Source organism: Chanodichthys erythropterus, chromosome 16 (genome assembly GCF_024489055.1).
Source record: "Chanodichthys erythropterus isolate Z2021 chromosome 16, ASM2448905v1, whole genome shotgun sequence".
Lineage (NCBI taxonomy): Eukaryota > Metazoa > Chordata > Actinopteri > Cypriniformes > Xenocyprididae > Chanodichthys > Chanodichthys erythropterus.
In genome coordinates, this window is record NC_090236.1 from 2,695,538 (window position 1) to 2,708,325 (window position 12,788).

Genomic DNA, 12,788 nt, shown 5'->3' on the forward strand with positions numbered 1-12,788 from the left:
CAAATAACTTAATGAAAACTGAAGAGTTGCAAAGTGAAATCAACCCAAGCACCTGCACTCAAAAAAACCAAGCCTTTTTTTCAAGATTTACACATTTCGATTAATAGTAAAATTCCATCAAATTGAATTTGCATACTATGAATTAAGAATTTTAAATGAGTAAAACAAAACTAGAGCTTAATAAAACATTTTGTATAAATCTTAATGGAAATGGACCAGTTTATGTGATTCACATTCATAAATTCAAAAGCATGAAAATGTTTAAATTTAAGTTTAGGATTTATACTACATTTTTTAAGCTCTTTATTTAAATTTCTTAATTCAATTATATGTAAGGATTATTCAATTCAATTTGATGGAATTTTACTATTAATTGAAATGTGTAAATCTTGAAAAAAGGCTTAACTTTTTTTGTGTGTGCCCCTTTCACAACTGTATGCTGATTCAAGTTTTTTTAGCTTGAGCAATGCAAGCTGAGGAGAAAAAAAAAATCTACATAAAAATCAAACCTCAAAATTTCATTAACAAAATGTGACAATGATAAATAGTTGGCAGTGATAAAGTGCACAGCCTACATTTTTAAGAAAATGTACCATACTTGCAACAATGACAACAAAAAGCCTTCCTGAGAGATGTTTGAAGCAGTCTTACATGTTGGTAAAAATATAAATGTGTTAAAAAAAAAATTCCAAATCCAATAAAAATCCTATAAAATTCCAAGTATGTTAAAGGTTCCAACCACAAGCAAACTCAAGCGTTAAACATCTGTAAATGTAGTGCAACAATATTCGACACCATTTTTATGACTTGCACCATTAGCAAATAGCTTTGAGCATTTTTAAGAGCTCATGATTTCCATAATTAAAACCCTGAGCAATCAGCAATCATGCTACTGCTCGCCTGGCTGATCAACACAGACTCGCTTTAGCAACGCATCTATAGTAAGACAGTCATGCCTCTTTTTCCACAAGCCTGTTTAAAATGGAACAATTCAGAGCCAATCAAGAGGGAGGGAACGAATTAAACACCACAGCTATGTGGCTTTCTGCATCTGTCAAGAAAATATTTGATTTAAAAAAAGAAATCAAGGCACAATAAAACACAGAACACCGTTGGCTGTATTTTATCAGAGAAAAATAAATACCAGGCACAAATGCTGCAAAAAATATATTTTTAGAAGGGCTTAAACGGTTTTTTTTTTTCCTTTTTTCCCCAGACAGGTTCATCAAGAGAGTGTCATAAAATAGTGCTCCATGCATTAACAAATCAATTGATTCCACATGTGCTGCCTTCCTCTTCAAGAAAATGTCGCGAAAATGGCGAAGACAACAGACTCTAGTTTCATCTTGACTGACACTAGGGCTGCCCCCTAATAGTGAACCAAACATTAGCCAACAAGAGGCTTAGTTGACCAAATTTTAATTAGTCAGCCACCAAAAAACTCCACTGGAATTGGCAAAGTCATGCAGTCTGTGACGGACAGATCGTTTAAGGCAGGAACACACCAAGCCGACGAACGAGTGGCGACGAAAGCAGACTGCGGGGTTGGCTCACGTCGGCAGCGTCTGGGTCCAAAGTTGCCCTGACACACCAAACCAACGCTCGACAGCCGACAACCAAGTAGCACATCCGTTCTGCGCCTGCGTAAGATGAAATGCCTTTCCGTACCAGCAGGTAGCAGTAGCTGAACAGCCAATCAGAATGATCAGATGGCCCGACGTGTTCCGACGCAGATTCAACATGACAAATCGGCCGAAAAAGAGCCAACAAAGACCAACTTCAGCCGATGGTGCGGAACACACTGAGAAAACTTAGTCGGCCGACGAACAAAAACTGCCCGACGGCTGACCGTCGGCTTGGTGTGTTCCTGCCTTAAAACAGCTGGTTCATGTACCAATTATGTCAGGCAGGAAATCCAAATGTTTGCATATCAATAAAAGAGCCTTATCATTTGAAACACCAGTTGTAGCCTTTTTTAGGCACATATTCAAGTGTTCGTGCAGAGTGTGGAAGCTAAATTAGTACTATGCTTATGGCATGGCATATTTAACTTAACATGCATTTCTCTCTATAGACTTTTTTCAAAAGAATCGGAAATCACGTGATGTGGGGTAAAGTTAGTTCCGCTATGCGTCTATGGCTATTAGATTGCTCTTTTCTCAAATATCGCTTCTTACCTTTTCTGTTTTGTCTGTTTTCCAAGTTGCTGTTGTATAATCTACAAAGACATTATTTTCTACTTGTTTGTAGCTTATACGGCCACTCAAACCGTTGCTCAAATTTACGGCAGGTGGATTTATAGTCAGTATAGGCTACGCAGCTACTCATTTAGTAATTCCCCCGATCATATCACGTATGATGCACATTATTTATATAATTTATTCATAAAAAAAAATAACTCACAATATATACTTCAATGGGGGATATAAAGTCGTGAAATACACAATATTGACGTGAGTTTAATGTTTTACATTTTACATTCACATTCAAGCATATGTTATATCCTGATCGATTAAAATGATTAAACTAGTAAGACACAATTAATTTCCAACACCACACTGTACACAACTATCAGTCTTTGCATTAATGTTGCAACAGCACAATAATACTGTGCATAATACACACTTTATGATGATGACAACAGGAAAATATGAGTAAGAGATGACATATATATATATATATATTACACAGAAATATCAGGGTGCAAGCGGTCCTGCTTTATGAATCAGAGGATCAGGCTTGCGTGATAAGGGAGCTGCCAATCATTTCCCCAGCACGTCACTAAAAAAACTCTATACATCCCAATGTGCATACTATCCACCCTAAATAGTATTAAATATTACTAATGTCACAGACTACTATTCAGGATGGCTAGTATGCACGTTTAGACGCAGGCACTGTCTTTATAGTACATAAAGTGCGATAATGCACAGCCGAGCCAAACAGACACAAAGAATATAACCAGTTTAAAGGCCATCACTTCTAATTATTTATTAAATTTAGCTCTTAATGAGAGCTCTGTAGTCTCACCAATAATTCACCAAGAAAGTTCAAACATTTTCATGACATTTAATTCGTAAAATGACTTTGATTCCCGAGCTGGTTCTGATCGAGGCTATCTATCACTGTAACCGGAAAAAACTTTACCCAGCGTGGATCATTCCGGAAGCCAAAAACACGGAAGTTTGAAAAAGGTCTATAAACACAGAAGGACTGGAATGAAAGTTTATAGTTCTGATATAAACACTGATGTCTACAGTAGTGATCAAAAGAGAATAAATTACCTTTAGAAAGTAATTTGATGCTTCAAATAAAGATTGTATTAATTACATTCTTTCACCAGTAGGTGGCAACAAGTGACTATTAAAAAATGTAAGTCATTAAATTATTCTTTCAAGAGATTATTTAAAATAAAAACTCCAGTAATGAAACAAGTGAAGTCTTTATGAATGAGTCATTGAATCATTTATTCAATCCATTTATTTTTAAATAATTAATTCAAATGAATTATTTTTTAAATAAACTGCAGCAATTAACATTTTGTCATAACCTGTAGTAAATTACATTATTTTGTTTAGATGTCCATTCAGAATCGTGGGAGAATCATGATCTCGATTTTAAATGAATAAAAAACAAAAAATATTGCGATTCTCAATTTATCCAGAATCGTGCAGCTCTAGTTCAGTTCATTTCTCCAATGTAGAACAACGTTAGCAATATTACATATAATATAAGCCCTGAAACAAACTATTAAGCAAACATTATAGCAATTAAGATCATAAAAGTGCAGCTAGTCAACTAATGGCTTAAATGAACTACTAGTTGGGGGCAGCCCTAACTTAAAAACAACAGATGAAACATTCCCAGCTACCGTGTGCATCCTATCAGCTACAAAAATAAATAAATAAATAATAAAAATAATAATAATAATTAGAAATTCCCACAGAGGTATACAAATACATTATCACGCTAGTCTCTGATGAGCCTGTGGTCTCCATCTATGTTAATGTAGCCATTTGTTGTGTGGTAGAGCCCAGGGGCCGATGGAGAGGTCTCACAGGTCAATGCTAATCCCCTGATAGATGGAGCTACAAGACCTTTAACCATTCATCAACCCTCTTATCCACAGCTCCAACTGGATGTGCTGCCCCAATACAGAGCGCTTAATACATAACCCAAAGGGTCTCACAAATATCCATCCGTCAATCTTGGCAGCTCCAACAGGGTGTGATTAAAAGACTCTTCTCTAAAAAGCTGTATGGAGAACTAATGTATCCCGTTCACCAACACAGCAGTTACAACTCATGCTAGGTGTGCAATACAGGTTCTAACACACGTCTTTGTGCATTACTTAAAATGTCAAGATTAGAGAAGAGAACAAAGGTGAGGTTAGAATACATTACCCAACAAACTGAAAGCTTGGATATACACTTACGTTTCTATGTAATTCCCCAAACTCTTTTCACCAAAATGATTTATTATCATTCATACATTTGTATGAAGTGCAGTTTTAGCACCAGTGAAGTGTATGATGTTAACATACTGACAGCATCTAATGTAAAGTGTTTTAAGCACAACTTATACTATACACATGTAAAGCATTATATACTTTATATAAGGGCTGTCCCCGAATAAAGATATTTCAAGTCAAATAGTAGTCCTCCATTTAAGCCATTTTTTTGACACGCTCCAGTTCACGGAGACCAAAATGGCAAAAAGTGCATCCTGTTTGTTTTCTTTTACACAAGCACAACGTTTTATTGTTATTGTGAGTTTACACAAATCAGGGCTCAACGCTAAGGATTTTTTCTACTGGCCCGGTTGGGCCAGTGGTTCAAATTTTTACTTGCCCCGCCAAAATTTTCACTGGCCCCACAACAAAAAATTTATAAAAGTAAAAGACAAGAAAATGGGCCTATAAATCATTGAGAATCAACGATTCATTCAAGCGGCTGATTCATTCAGGAAGTGTTGCTCAGAGACGCAAAACAATTCTGTGGACTTTGGAACTATTTTCGTTGGCAAAATACAGCGAAACAGATGATATTAAGTTATTGTTCATAAAATGCGTACGTTAGACTCTAAATATGCACACGCACTAGTCTAAACTACTAGACTACGTCACGTAATGCATGTGTGCACTGAATGAGTGTGTTTTTGTTTGTTTTTTTGTAAATTGAGGGACATTCTCGATAATATCAGATCGTTAAATAATTCCGATATCATAGACGATATATAATGCACAACCTACAGCACTGGCTCGATCGGGCAAGTGTCCGTTCCGTCTACTGTCCAGAGCATCGTTCACACTGGCCCCGGGCCATCGGGCAGTCCTTACTGGTAACTTTTCATGCTGTCTTTGGTTATTTAGCTATTTCTATGACTTACAGACTTACAAATTGGCCATGCTTGACCTCCATCTGTTTTGTTTTTGTTTGTTTGTTTTTTGTGTTTTTGCTATTGATATTCTCTATAATGTGTGCTGTGTCCTGAAATAAAAGAAAAAAAGAAAATAAAAGGTATTTTAATATGGAAAGATTTACATTGTTATTTATGTACTTGAGAAAGTACAACATTCCAATTATAGATTAAAACTCTTAAATGTAATAGGAAAGTATGGTCATATTTATCTACATTTAGAAGAGCATTAAATTGCAATATAAATCCAATACAGGGAAATGTCTCATGTCAAGACAATCTGAACTTGTAAGCTTTAGGTTATGTCCACATTTCTATTTGTTTTGTCACTGACATAACATATATCTGTACTGCAAGACAAATGCATAAAGTTCTGGCTTTCTTCTGCATGGCTGCCATTTGCTCTATCATATACTTCCAGGATATGGAATTTGTCGCATGATTTACAACATTTTAGTAAAGAGAAAAAAAACGTAGATAATGTGTTACTGATGTAGAAACTGTGTAATACTGGGGTTTAGTGCAATTGTGTGTGTGCAGTAAGCCATGTGTAGTGTTATATAGTAACCCAACCATAAAAACACATTTTAAAACGATTTTTGGATGACAACACATGATAGTGGCAGCTTGCTTACATGCATCATGAAGTCTAAGTAACGCAAGAAAAACACAAGACTTTCTAGGACAGCAGAAATAAGATATGTCAAGCACTTGAGTAATCCAGATCATTTCTGTGGGAATATTAGGAAACTACAGGAGATCAATCTCCATTCATTGACTTTAAAGAGTGAAACACATTCAAAGACAAATTCAGGAAGCTGATAATTACTTAAAGGTATGGGCAAGTGGCATGTTAGGTCAGGAAATCACACTTTTTTCAATTCATAATACTAAAGATTATGACATCCATCCATTGTGCTGTGTAATATGAGAAACATTAAACAATTATCATCATTCCTTATGCATGAGGTAGTCGGCGCAACAACTGAATTCTCCCACTGTACAAAACATCACTGAACTTTTCCAGATGCTTCATTCCTCATTGCACACAGCTCCATACCATTTTTTCCATCGACTCCAAGTACTAACCTCGTTCTGCCTTTCGCCCCAAGTTCTTGAGCCATTATTGCTTTCGACAGACAAAGTCTTTTGGTGGATGGAGTCAGTAAATAGTGGTAAAAGAAACCAGTGGTGTAATATGATATAGCGGAATGCTGTCTTCAATGACGTTTTCTTCTGTGCAGCCATATTCACAACATAAATATAAATATAAATATAAATATAAATATATATATATATATATATATATATAGCAAATAAAGAATAATGTATGCATGTATATGCATTCTTCAACAGGACAGGGAGAAGAATTTGACAGGAAATGGGAGAGAGAAAGTGGTCGGGATCAGAAAAAGGACCCCAAGCCACCGGGACTCAAACTTGGGACACTCAAAGGCAAAGCGCAATGTGTTGAAGAACAGCCCACATGATAAGATTCTGACAGCAGCATTGTTTCAAAGATACAGGAAGTAACTGGTTTCACACCATCAGTGTAATGTAATTTCCGGAAACTTTCCATGGGAAATATTTAACATTATTTCCATGGAAATATTCCAATTTGGAAACTTAACAGGAATTTATGGGAATTAATTGGAAATTTTGGGAAATGTATATAAATGTATAATATTTACATAAAAAGTATCACATAAAATATAAAAATAAAATATAAAATAAATATAAACATTTTGTTTGGTCATAATATAAAATAAGTTATTTTTCGCATTCAATTAATTCTAATTTAGTACATATGTAAAATAAATATATTTTTATTGCAGCAATTGTTATGTGTTATTTATTTCAGTGTCACATGATCCTTCAGAAATCATTCTAATATGCTGATTTGATAGTTATTATCACAGTTGAATATTTCTTGGAACCAGTAATACTGGATTATTGGATGGTGCAATTCAAGATTCACTGATTAATAAAAAGTTAAAAAGAAAATAATTTATTCAAAATAGAAATCTTTTCTAACAATATCACTTTAGTATCACTTTTCTTTCTTTTTTTTTTTTTTTTTTTTTTTTTTTAAAAAATTTCACACATCCTTGCTGAATAAAAGTATTAATATCTTTCAAAATACCCCCAAATTTTGAACGGTAGTGTATATTGTTACAAAAGATTTCCATTTTAAATAAATGCTCTTCTTTAAATTTTTATTCATCAAAGAATCCTAAAAAAAAAAGAAGTATCACAGGTTATAAAAAACATTAAGCAGCACAACAGTATCAAATTAGCATGTTAGAATGATTTCTGAAGGATCGTGTGACACTGAAGACTGAAGAAATTATGCTGAAAATTCAGCTTTGATCACAGAAATAAATTATATTTTTATGTATATCAAAATAGAAAAACCATTATTTTAAATTGTAGTTATGTTTCACAATATTTTTTTTTCTGTATTTTTGATCAAATGTGCATGTTATGGACTGGGAGAATGCACAGTGTATGCAGGGGGTGTGGCCTCAATAGCCCTGCAGTAAGTAGTGTGCTGTGTGACTGTGATTGAGGAATGTGCAGGGTAAAAATTCAACTGAAATTGCATTAAAATATGGTTGTTTTAACCAAAATTATGCTGCAAGATGTTCTTTTAAACTACATTTAAGTACCCTGTTATAGGCTAACCTGTAATTTTGCAAATTCCCTGTTTATTCCCATTAATTCCCATATATTCCAATTAATTCCCATATATTCCCTTTAATTCCCATGGAAAGTTTCCAGCTTTGAAAATTCACCGAATTTTGCAACCCTAGCCACAACTTATTATGTGTGTTACAGTGCATGACCATGATTAAATCATCAAACCAACAGCCTAATCATTATGGTGAAGTGATAGGGAATCAATTAGGTGCTATTGAAATTGTCTAAAAATGTTAAAATTGATCAGATCACTGTTATCTCCTTAGAATTACACTTAGAAAAAAACTCACCAAAGTTTCCACCAACTACTATTACTATCTAAAATTAATAAAGGATTTAGCAGTCTTCAAAAATCTATCATTTAGTTTCTTTTTGGACAACAGTAATGGATGGCTTTACTGTTTTATTGTACAAACTATGATATACGGCTGGATTGCTTGTATCGTTGCAAAATTTAAACTATATTATTGCCCAGCTCTAATTAGCTAAAGGCGATTTAAGGTATGAAGATACTGACGTCATTTTTTTGTAAAGCTGCTTTGAAACAATGTGTACAATCAGCCATGGGCATACTGCAAACCATCAGATTTAATATGCACAGAAGAGCAAATCACAACAGCTGTAAAACAAAAACAACAAATTCGCAATAAAATTACATTTCTTAAAGTTATTTAACTTAAATTAAAACCATTCTAAGATCACTGCAAAGTCAAACAAATCCTAAATCTTTTGACAATCGAGATCTGGATCTAGGGATTTTTGGAAAATTGAAAAATAACTAACTTAATTGAATCTTTTAGTATCTGAAAACAAAAGGCTCAATGAAAAAGAAGATCAGACTGAAAGTACTACTTTAGTATAAATGGCAAATCAGTAGGATCTCTGAACAACTGTGTGCCTCAGTTCAGCCATACTTTGGGAGGGGGATGGTGGCGACTCAAGTTTTTCGCAATTGAGATTCAACCACTTTGTTATGTAAATGCAAGCTTGGAAATGAAGCGGCAGAAATCAGAGGCAGTTGATGTGAGCTGAGATGGCACTTCCTCAACAAACGGAGCGCTCCACAACTGCGCATTTGTTCATGTGAGTTCACTCTCTGAATTCAAATGAATGAGCACTAAACAATGACTCATAATACAGATCTGAAATACATTTAAACTGTACATACATTTAAAATGTAAACTATGGGGTTTCCACATGGATGAGTCCTTCATTTGTCCTTTTTCTACACCAGCAGGTTTTATGTTATCCACATACTTACAGAATTATTTCAAGTAAAATGCGGTTGGTTAAAGAGGATGGGGTTCATTCAGCCAACGTTCTTTTTTTAACCGTTTTGCTCATGTCACGTTCAGACACGAGAGTCTGCTTTCAGGTTTATCTTGCTGCGCTCCTTCTTACTGTTTTTGAACACAAAACACATCCAGTGTGAACACCTTCTAATCCAAATTTGACAATTTTAATGCCATTTTTATGACTTCTTATTCAAATGACAAATTATAGGCTCATCCATGAGTTTGTCTCTCGTGAGCTATTGTGACGTGTGGCTCATAACATGGTGAATAATGCATGTGCAGTAAAATGATCTTAATGTAGCTGCAGCACACGGACCTTCAAAAGTCAACTGAAAAAAACTCCTATTCCCATTTTATCAAGTAAGGGCTCACCCCAAAATATCCCACTCTAAACTACTCATAATAAGCCATTCTGTTAAATAAAAAGTTCACTACTGTATTCATTTTATTTTACTAAAGCTTCTACATTCTATGTATTATATGCATTATATATATATATATATATAAATATATATATATATATATATATATATATATATATATATATATATATATTGTGTGTGTGTGTGTGTGTGTAATGCATAGAATATATAAATATATATATACACCACAATGCAGAATGAAAGTGGGCTTTTGTTTGTTGTAGCTATAGTTTGAGAAACTATAGTCATCATAGTCTCTCATAGTGTTTTGCCCCTTTATTTTTTTGTTTTATTGCACAGGTCTCTATATTTCTCCTATAGAGATAATTCTAGGACAGATAAGCATGATGTATAGTCTCCTATGAAAATCACATCTGGCCCTCATCCTTTTCTTTTTAAAGAAAAAAAAAAAACATTTCTTTCTAAGATAAACTGCCGTGTTATCAATATTACTAAAACAATGCGCGCGCCATTAGTCGACCCTGCATGCTTTCACCCCTTTAGACATTAAATCTTTAAAAAGTATTGAGCAAGATCTTCATCCTGCTGATGTTTTGTTTAAAAAAAAAAAACACTGCAGTTTTGATGCTCGTTGTCCCAGTATCTTAAGACTCAAATGGAGTCGCTAAATGTGTAGACATGATATAAAAAACACGACATTCAGTCACACTGTGACCGTACAATGGAAATATGCAAGGTGAATAATACTCACAGATTGAGGAATAGTCCCAGCGGATCTATTGGCGCAAGATAAAACGAGGGTTTATAAGTCACCTCTAAATCAGCGCACAAAGACTTTCATCGCGTCCAGTGCATTCGCGCAGGTAGATCGCAGATCCGTGCAGTCCAGATAACCCCATTAGGCCTACGAATATGGAATGCTGAGGAAAACCAACCCCGAGTGTTCATTTAAAATGAGCATTTCGTCGTTTTCAGCAGCTGGAGTTGTGCTGCTCCATGCAACACTCGGTTTAGGGGAGAGCGCGATGAATGTCCGTTTAAATCAAAGCCACGCGCCTTTCTGTCGTCGTGGTGGCCCGACGGGTTTACTTCTAAACCCCCGTTTTGCAGTACCGAGACGGTACTTGCCGCACACTTAATTGGAAGAATGTATTTTTTTTTTAAACAACAACAACAACTTAAGGAAATTCCACTCGTTTCGTACTGCGGAAAGTGAGTCTCGATCCAGGATCAGAAAGACGGCTAGAGCGTCGAGCCGGCTGAGTGTCTCACTGCAGAGGCGCACTGGAAAACCCGACCTGGAGTTCACACAGACCTGAAGACGGAGCGGAGCAGCACCTGGCGAGTCATGCCCATTCAAGGGGCCATAAACCTCACGGAAGTCTCTCTTCTCAACAACTGTTCAAACACTGCCAAAACTTTGCTTTGTGATAGTGATATAAAATCTGACTTCCTCTCACACACTATTCTACACTTTTGTTTAATATTATTGTCTAAATTCTGTGTGAGCACATTATTACATACTTTTGGAACATCTGTATAGATATTGTGTGATTATTACATCACAAACTAATATTAAACACATCACAATTGTGTAATCACTTTACAATTATTTTACCACATAACTACACTTGTTGATTCATGAATCATATGAGAATGAGAACTTTTTATTTTCATTTATTTTCATTACAACTATTACAGTTTTGTGGGCTGTTTTTCATACCATAGCTACAGTAAAACATGTCTTCCCAGCTAACAGTGAACATTAGCTAACGTTCTGGCAAGGTTCTCGCAAAGTTATAAACAAACATTCTTCCAGTAACTTTAATGAATGTTCATAAATAAATTGTTCATTGAGATTTTTTCTTCTTTTTTTTTGTTTTGAAATGTTACTTGTTTCAGAATGTTCAGAGAACATTCAAATGTAACATTTCCATAATGTTTGAAGAATTTTAATATGGAATGTTCCCTTAATGTTCTTATTGCCAAGGAAAAAAGTTTTTAAAACATTTAATAAAAAAAAACTTTTTGAAGAAATAGTTGTTAAACTTATTTTTAATTAAGGCAAAGTATCTTATTTTACAGTTAAATTATTTACAAAAGTTCTTTATAAAAAATAACTGCACATTTTAACATTTTACAGTGAAATAAGGTGACATCTGGTTTGACCTCCAATTATTGGGTCATGTTTGGCCATTTTGATCCCACTCACCCTTCGATTCAAGCAGGAAAACAAGCTGAATCATTTCTCTTAGATGAAGGAGGACATTGAGGAAAGATCTTTTCGGCTGATGAATGAGGTTTAGAGAAGAGTCAGATCAGCAGGAAGTGGAGAGTGGAACAGGAGGGATGAATGAATTAGGCAGACTCAGTGGTAACTTGAGCCCCATGCAGTCATCTCAACACTTCAACCAACAAAAAATGTTTGTCCAGCCATTTGTTCCCAGTGGTGTCAGTAGTGTCTCCCCTGAGTAATACCTCTGGGGGCCCCAGCCCGCTTCCAGGAGGAACTAAGATAGCCAAGGGAACAAATGATATGTGCTGCAACAATAGTCGGTTCTTTGAAACATATCAGACTGTGTTTTGTCATTGTGATTCATTGTGATTGTGAAAAGAACAACTTTCAATTTTGATCTGTATTTCAGCGCAAAGAATTGTCCTATAGCCTATCACACCACTAAGCTTTCTGGTTGGTTTCAAACACACTCTTCATTGTCTCACCAGTATATATCTGAAAGAATGACAGATTTTCTCATTTGAACCAGAACTCACTCTGCCAATGTGCTTACACAAATACAAAAACAAGTTTCACGTTGCTTCAGAAAAATTAATTTCCATCTTTTTCTTTTTTATTCCAAGAATAAGAACATAGGTCATAGGATCTCATGTGGTGTCAATATTAATAATATTTCAAAAAAGAAAAGGAAGCACACAAGGGAAGCTATGAATTTGGGTCAGATTCACAAGGGTGGATTAGTGGTGTACTCTCATG

The 12,788-nt window shown here is 35.0% G+C and overlaps 1 protein-coding gene across 3 annotated transcripts in view; it reads right to left on the minus strand.

Annotated features, from left to right (window-relative positions):
- The window catches only part of LOC137002666 (adhesion G protein-coupled receptor L2-like), a 123,850-nt gene extending 112,796 nt beyond the window's left edge, over positions 1-11,054 (minus strand). For all 3 annotated transcript variants that reach the window (XM_067362467.1, XM_067362466.1, XM_067362469.1), the window contains exon 1: positions 10,548-11,054. The gene's annotated coding sequence lies outside the window, so the exon portion shown is untranslated. The remainder of the gene's footprint in view (positions 1-10,547) is intronic.
- Between the last annotated feature and the right edge of the window lie 1,734 nt (positions 11,055-12,788).